At 36.2% G+C, this 8,747-nt stretch overlaps 1 protein-coding gene across 1 annotated transcript in view; it reads left to right on the forward strand.

Annotated features, from left to right (window-relative positions):
- PDLIM5 (PDZ and LIM domain 5) overlaps nt 1–7,500 on the forward strand; it is a 223,469-nt gene extending 215,969 nt beyond the window's left edge. The window contains exons 10-13 of the transcript XR_456946.1: nt 367–547; nt 3,180–3,300; nt 5,743–5,858; nt 7,295–7,500. The gene's annotated coding sequence lies outside the window, so the exon portion shown is untranslated. The remainder of the gene's footprint in view (nt 1–366; nt 548–3,179; nt 3,301–5,742; nt 5,859–7,294) is intronic.
- Nucleotides 7,501–8,747: the final 1,247 nt, after the last annotated feature.

Raw genomic sequence — 8,747 nt, forward strand, 5'->3', positions numbered from 1 at the left:
GGAGCACAGGCTCCGGACGCGCAGGCTCAGTGGCCATGGCTCACGGGCCCAGCCGCTCCGCGGCATGTGGGATCTTCCCGAAACGGGGCACGAACCCGCGTCTCCTGCATCGGCAGGCGGACTCTCAAGCACTGCGCCACCAGGGAAGCCCAAGAGATGGCCTTTCTTGAAGGAATCCCTTCAGTGCTTACTCCTCTCTCCTGTCCTTTTCACTTCAATGCGCAGTTCCTATGTAAATTTCCAGCACCCTTGAGAAGGACAATTGAGCAAGTATTTAATTGTTTGGACATTGGGTACAAGAGGTCCTCTTCAGGCTAACTAGAAACCTTTATTCCTAAGCCAACTTGATCTCTTTTGTTTTGGCAGGGGACCATTCCTAGTGGCACTGGGGAAATCTTGGCACCCAGAAGAATTTAACTGTGCTCACTGCAAAAATACGATGGCCTACATTGGATTCGTAGAGGAGCAGGGAGCCCTGTATTGTGAGCTCTGCTATGAGAGATTCTTTGCCCCTGTATGTGGTCGATGCCAGAGGAAGATCCTTGGAGTAAGTATTGGAAACCTTTTCACTCCGAGTGAGTTTTCAAGCAGAACAATTTTTTGGTATGAAACCCTTCTGTCATTTTTACTCTCTATTTTCTTCTTGCTTGATCCGCTCTCTGCTTTCATCACTATTTATTTTTGCAAAACAAAACTAAATAGACCTCTGTAGAAGTCTATCAGACTCATGGGGTTAAGTTGTCTTTGGTTTTGTCTTACTGAGTGCTGGCTTGTCTGGTGAAAGTCTAGCCACTGTGGGGAAAAAATAATTTACTGTGGGTGTGCTACCTCAACAGGACCCTGTTTGCTCAGGAATGAAGAGGTTGCACAGGACCACACACTTCTGAGTTCTCAGAATTGACACCTTCACTGTTTTAAATTAAATTCCATCGCTTTTATAAGAGCAGCACTTCCCCATCTGTCAGGGTTCAAGCTCAGGGCACAGATCTCATGAAATATATAAAACATGAGGCTTATAAATGGTATATTTTTCTTGAATGCATATAATGTTTAAAAATATAACCTCAGTTTTATGAGAGTATACATGTGATAGAAAAATAATCAAGCCACACCTTTTTTCTTTTAAACAAAAAGGGAGTAATTTAGGATTCAGATACATAATAAATAATGATGAATTAATGAATTTCCTACTCTGGAATACCCAATTTGCAGTTGTGAAGTAAGGGTAAGGCATTTCCTATGGATGACCAGGAGTTGAAATTTTACTTTAGAAGCAGCCAAGGTGCCTGGACTCATATGAAACTCATGCAAAATTTGGAAATTACATTGCTGAGTTCTAATATTCTCAATACAATAATGAAACTGTAATTCATACCAATTGAGAGAAAAGCTAGTATGAATTACTGAGTAGCCTTAATTTTAGAATACATCTTTAAATGGGTCTAAAACTTTGAAGACACTTTAAAATTATTAATATACTACTGGAATATTCCTATATTATTAATTTGTACAATATGTGAAGAGGAAAAGAGAATGATTCAGGCTGTACCTTTTCAAATGACAAATAATAAGTAGAATACATTAACACTCTTTTAGTGTATAAATGTATTCCATGAGTTCTAGAATGATTAATAAAGTCAAGTAAGAGTCTTAGCACCAAATGAGGTTCTAGGAAATGGAAATCTTAAACTCATTGCTTCAGACATGGGCCAGAACTTCACTAAAGGGACAGATTTTCTGGACTGTGTTTTAGTTGTTTGATAACCTATTAAAGAAGGGATAGTAATCTGTCTCAAGGATAGAAAGTTGAATAGATACTAGAAGCCTTGGGAAATGATTTGGTTGAATGTCCACTTGTACATGTTCATGGTGATCTCTTTGGATATAAATAACTGCCATTTCTTCCCATAGCCCTTCAGTAGTGAAATATGGCATTTTCTATGGCCAATAACTTATCTATATCATTTTCTTTTTTTTTGTCTTTTATTTTGACAATATTTATTATTAGAAAAGAAAATATTTCACTCTACAACAATTAGAAAATACAAAACATGTAAAGAATAAAATTAAAATTATCTATATATTTACCAGTCCCAGAGGGTTCCTGTTAACCTTAGGATGTGTTTTCTTCCAGTTTGCTCCTTATGAGTAATTCATTTACAAAATTGTAACCATACTTTATGTATAGCATCCTCCTTTTTGTGATAAATGTTGTGGAAAGAGTAAATTCCTATAATGTTAACTATTCTTCAAAAATGATTTTTTTTTTTTTGCGGTACGCGGGCCTCTCACTGCTGTGGCCTCTCCCGTTGCGGAGCACAGGCTCCGGATGCGCAGGCTCAGCGGCCATGGCTCACGGGCCCAGCCGCTTTGCGGCATGTGGGATCCTCCCGGACCGAGGCACGAACCTGTGTCCCCTGCATCAGCAGGCGGACTCTCAACCACTGCGCCACCAGGGAAGCCCCAAAAATGATTTTTAATGACTCCATCTCGTTCTGTCAATTCAAAGAAACAATTCCTTGCAAATCCAACTCCCCAGAATTTCTTTTACTAATTAAAATCTGGCCCAGGTCTTTGATACTTGGTATATGTAACCATAGGACTATTGTTGACTAGAGTCCATGCTTTATGGTTCAAATTTTAGACACTCATATGAATGTGTGCTTAGTACAGCCATAGCTGATTTCCAAGATCCTAACCATGTGTTAAACATGATTGGGTTACACTGATTAAGTTGTTGCTTCCATCGTGCAACACAGTATAGGCTTGTTTTAGTTTTTAAGTGTTTTACCATTCCTCCATGACATTTTCAAGATAATACTGTGAAATCTTTGCAAGTTAATGTTTCCTGACACCCTTTCAGGGAAAGCAGAATGTCGGGTAGCAAACACTTATGAAATGCTTACTTGGATTCACCACATTTATAATGTTTAAATAACACTACTCATTCTTTAAGTAAGTTTATTGATGTGTATTTGTGAAAATGCATATTTTATATGATGCATCAGTTTAGATGATTTGTGAGTCTGTCCTGAAATATCTCTAGTTCATTAGATGAAAAGCTTAGGCAAAGACAAAGCATGTGTGTCTACTTTGGGTCAGTTTATAAAAGGACTGTATTGGTACAGCTAGTAGAATAATCATCACCTTTCTTTACATCCATTTCCTTTCTATAACAGGAAGTCATCAATGCTTTGAAACAAACTTGGCATGTTTCCTGTTTTGTGTGTGTGGCCTGTGGGAAACCCATTCGTAATAATGTCTTTCACTTGGAGGACGGCGAGCCCTACTGTGAGACTGGTAAGATCCTAAAGCCAGGAGTTTCTTAAGTTTTGAATGAAGACAAAACATTATCCCTTATAGTGCTATAAAGCCGAAAGGAAATATTGGGCAAAATAGTTTTGCTGGATGTTCTAGGAGCGCTTAATGTTACTTTAAATATATAGCAAAAAAAATATGTAAGATTTGTATGTGACATATTCCCAGCTTCATTAAGAGAAATGACCATGTAAGCAATTTAGAAAACTATTATTCTTGAATCCCGAATAACTTCTGGGTATAAATCCTACCAAATCGTGTAGCTTAAAGCCACCCCTTACACTCCACTAGTGAACTTTTAGTGGTTATAAAAATGAGAAATATTCAACTTTTGAATATAGTAGTGATATGCTCTTGAAGACCACTGCTTTGACAACAGATTGGAAATCCTTTGTTACTTTTACTGAATGGGAGGCTAATTGTGGTTTGGACTGCTCCCTTGGTTAAGATTATTTTTTTAAAAACAGGCTCTAAAGACCAGTCTACGACATTTGTCCTATTACCTAAACTGTGAACACTTCCTTTTCCTTCCCAAAGACTATAAGTGAGCTTTCTTAGCACTTATTTATTAATATTATCCTTACTTAGATATTACAACTCCACATACATGTTTCAAAAAATAAAATATTTTTCCTTTTTTATGCCTCCACTCAGTACCCCTGCATTGCCACTCTGGGGTTTTATTGTTGTTCTACCTTGCAATTCAAAGGGTGGTGCTGGACAAAGGGAATAGTCCATAGTAGTCAAGTTAAAGAAGCAGTCAGCTTCTAATTTGAGGCTGGTCAACATGACTTGACCCTTCTTTGCCCAATCTAATTAGTAAATTCTAACAGTTCTACCGCCAGTGGATATGGAATTCATTCATTTCTCTCACCTCCACTGTCCCCACTAACTCCAGTTCACCCTCACTCTTTGCCTGGGCATTATAATTGCCAGCCAAAATGGTTTATCTTTCCCCCCTACCCTCAGATAGCTAGGGTGATACTTGTGTGAAGGTGAATCCGCTTGTGCTTGACACCCTTATGGCTTCCACTAGAGTAAAAACTATACTCCTCCCTAGGTCCAGCTTTGCCAACCTTATCTCCTGCACCTGATTTTCTGTCACTGGATTCTAGCCAGACCCAGCCCCTTGGTTGTTTCTGAACCTGCTGGATACTTCCGGCCTCAGGGCTTTTGTACTCACTATTTCTTCTGACTGGAATGTCCTTCCCCGGCTTTTCTGAGGTGATTTCTGCCCCCCTTTTTTTCAAGTCACAGCACAACTGTTTTCTCCTCAGAGAAGCCTTTCCTAGCCCTCCTCTAGAGTGTAGCATTATATACCTCCCCCAACTGTTCTCTATCGCATCACTCTTTTCTTTCCCTTATGGTCTTTGTCACAATCTGAAGTTGTTTATTATCATTTATTTTTAAAATATAATAAATGACGACATCCTGCTCCCAGTGAGACTGTAAGCCCCATGAGGTGAACAACCCCATCTGTCTTCTCCCCTGTGCCCCCAACCAGTGCCTAGAACAGCGCCTGGCGCACAGTGGGGCTCTGTGGGTGCATGTTGAACAGCTGGCACTGAGGAGTATTGAGGATTGCTGGAAAGGTGACTCACGCCACGGGTGGTAGCCTACTTTCTCCTCCAGCCCAGGTGGGATTGGAAGTCCAAAGTCACAGAGTGAACCATGAGTGAACACACACAGTAAGAGCAGCTGCAGAAAAGGAAAGAAAATTGCCAGTAAATTCTAATTTAGTGATAATACAGAGACATCTTGTCAAAACTGCTTTCTTCAGAAAGAAGATATTAATATTTTATGACTCTAATCTGTGTCAAGTAAGAGGTGTTCTCTGGCTAAGGATTTTCAGCATGAAGTCATAAAATGGAAAAGAAAATACAGCAAAAGAAATAGTGGCTAATATTGTTGTGATACAGTGCAGCCAGAAACTCAGTCATAGCATTTCTTAATGGAGGTTTCCTGTGACTTGTTTTTCTTCCTTACCAAGTCAGATGTGCTATGAAATTTGCTAATATCAGGTATTTCTTCTTCATTTATGTTCATTAGTCTTATTGTTACTAGTTACTGGAAGTTCTCTTATATTTTATTGAAACAATCATGGCTATCGATAACTTATCAGAGAACAGTGTTCTTCATGCATATTTGGGCATTTAAGAAGTTGGACAGAACTGAGGAGTATTATATGGAAAAATATAATAGAGGATGTTAAGTTGCATATATAACGTTTACCGGGGTAACCTGAAATATACTACGCGTGTATCTCAAGCCAAATTTTATGCCATCTGAAAATTTTCCAGTTACTAGTAGCTTTATCTTCATCATCTCATTTAATTCCCATTTTGTTGCTCTTTTCTAAAACCTATCATTCTGAAGCTTTGTCATGTTTAAATTGTGTCTACCCCTACCCCTGCCCCAATACAGATTATTATGCCCTCTTTGGCACTATATGCCATGGATGTGAGTTTCCCATAGAAGCTGGTGACATGTTCCTGGAAGCTCTGGCCTACACCTGGCATGACACTTGCTTTGTATGCTCAGTAAGTAAACTCTTGTTTCCGAATTGAAGGAGCGCGGTATGGCCGGTTCTAGCCTAAGCACTAAATGGAAATAACAGTTTTTATATCTTTCAGTGCTTCAAACCTAGAAATATTTTTACAGTGATTTTGAAAATTGTTTATTAAAATTTTCGGTACTTTTTGAAATTGTTTGGCAATTTCAAAAAGAATATGATGTTTACCCCTTTAGAGAAAATCCTATTTTTGATACATTTTTGTTTATAAGGAGAAGCTATATATTTCTTAAAACAATAAGAGCCTTTTACTTTGCTTAAACTATGTTTTATTGGAGTGCTTTTAGTAATTTATAAAAACATAGGTACTTCTTAAAATAGAAGTCAACTGTTATAAAAATCTATTACTGACTTAACACTGGAAGTAAGCTGTACGTTGATCCATTTCCTTCCTTAGTAATAGTCTATGAATGTTCTTTTCTTTTTGAGACTATAATAAACTTGTAGTAGTATATTTACCTCTTTCATTTGATATTTTAATATTTTTGGCTTTATTTTTAATGATGAGTATAGATTCAGAGATTAATGTGAACCTAAGATATATATTTTTTTAATTTAGAAGTAAATATCTAATAAAGTATTCTGTTCAGATGTTTGGTTTTTTAAATTATATTTAATATTTCTAATAGTTTTTAATACCCATTGTAGGAAGGGGGAAGAGGCTTGTTAATTGAAGTCAAATAATTTCCTAAAACATTACCATTGAACCCTGTCTTGTTTACCTCATCCATCTCTTAGACTTCATAAAATCTATAAAAAGCAGCAACTGTTAGCAGATTTGCCGCCTCCTATTCTCTGGTAGATCTGCTCAGGAGCATTAAAATTAACAAAGACAGTAGGAAAAATAAGAAGACATAAGTGTGAATAGTTAACTGACGACATAACTTCCAGCAGCCAGATGTTGACTAGGGTTTTCATTTTAAGAAACAAAGAAATGAATTAAAAATAACTGTCAGGTATTCTGTGACTCTATATTTAGGGGCTTGGGAATGGGTGGCAAAGCAACTGTGCTGGGTTTTTTGGTTTGTTTCTCTGAATGCTTTGTTTCTTTACAACAAGAGGCAGATTTAAAACATTGACTAGAATCTGAGAAGATAAATTATATTTAATGTGACCTATTTATGTGTTAATTTCTTCACTAGGGCCAAGTAGTCATTCCTAACAGAGAAAAATAATGATCAGTGAGTTTAAATAAATTAGAATGTGCATTCCAGGAAAAAGTCATTCTTCATTTCTTTTGAAAGATTCCATGAAATATAATAGTAATCGTGAAATGCTAGGGGGTCTAACACAACCAACTAAAGTGCTTTGTCATGTTATCCATTGGGTAAAAAAATCATTTTCCCCTTGTTAGGCGTACTTGATAAAATAATGATATTCTCTCAAATAATGCTTCTTTTTCAGGTATGTTGTGAAAGTTTGGAAGGTCAGACCTTTTTCTCCAAGAAGGACAAGCCACTTTGCAAGAAACATGCTCACTCTGTGAATATTTGAAAGTCAACAGTCCAGGGGAAGAGAAGAAATTTGAAGTGAAAGAGGAGAATTTAAATCACCAATTAATTTTTAGATTTAATATTTATATGGAGTTTTGAAAAATAATAGTGGCCCTGAAGGGATAAATTCCAAGCTTTGAAAACCAAGTCTATGAGGAAATATCTGGCTTCATAAAGTAAAGAGACAGTTTGGCGTTTATTATTACTTTTTTTCCTGCATTTTCTGCCCATAAAATAACTTTTATAAAAGCCAGTTTCCTGGTTGACTATTAAATTCATCTTAGAATAAGTCAGTGAAGAATTAAATTTTAGAATAAAAACCTTCAACCTCTATGCTGAAATAATTATATCGTCTTTCCTTACTAGGTAGTTGTGAGTAAATCTATAAAAGGCAATAAAAATACCTTACATTTGATTAATAAGTGAAACATTGTGTTTTTTTTTAAAAAATAGTGTTTATCTTTAAAACAGTAAATAGGAGTTTAAACAGAATTTTATCAATAGTAAGTGTCAGGATTTTTTAAACTGTATACTTTTTTTTTTTTGTCTTTACAGTTGATCGTTCCAGTAGGAAAGGCCAATGAGATTTTGATCAAAATGTGTCATGCCCAAAAGAGATGTTATATTTTTCTCTGATCCCCTCCACCCCAGAAAAGCTACGATATAGCTTATAAACTTTAAATTTTTGCCTTTTATTAAAATATGACCATTTCTACTCATTGTGTATGTTTCACCATCTGTATTAGTCAAACTGTTTTTTTCCCCTTCCCCATGCTGAGGTAAAGAGCTTGTTGAATAACTTTGGACTCTGGAAGTTTTCTCTATCTTTAAATAGAATAAAGAGAAAAGAATGTGGTTGGGAATTATGATAAATCAGAGGATTAGATCAGAAAATTTTTTAAATTCCACCTTTTTGGACAATGAATCAATTAGATCAGTTTCAGAGTTATACTACTGACTGATGAAGGTTTGAAATTTCTCTTTGCAGAATAATTTTTTTTTCTTTAGTTCTACATTGGAAAAATAAAAGATTGGCTTGGGGATGTGATAAAAATTTAATTTTTTTTCTTTTAGTAGCTCTTTCTCAGTAATAAATGAACCACTTCCAAATGTAATCATGAAGTTTGGAATTCACAGAGGTTTGATAGTATAGAGAGGAACGTGATTAATTATTCAGACCAGCCTTTCTTTGTTTTTTTTCATTTTAGGGAAAAAATTATGTAGATACCACAGGAAGACAGAGAAGCAATTGTGGTAAAATTGTGGATCGTATTTATATTTGAGAAAAGAGATTATGGCATTTCATAGTTGTTTTTTATTTCTTTGTTACCAAACTGGACAAAAGCCCATGATCACATTGAGTT

The sequence above is a fragment of the Lipotes vexillifer genome, unplaced genomic scaffold (assembly GCF_000442215.2).
Source record: "Lipotes vexillifer unplaced genomic scaffold, Lipotes_vexillifer_v1.1 scaffold178, whole genome shotgun sequence".
NCBI classification, from domain to species: domain Eukaryota; kingdom Metazoa; phylum Chordata; class Mammalia; order Artiodactyla; family Lipotidae; genus Lipotes; species Lipotes vexillifer.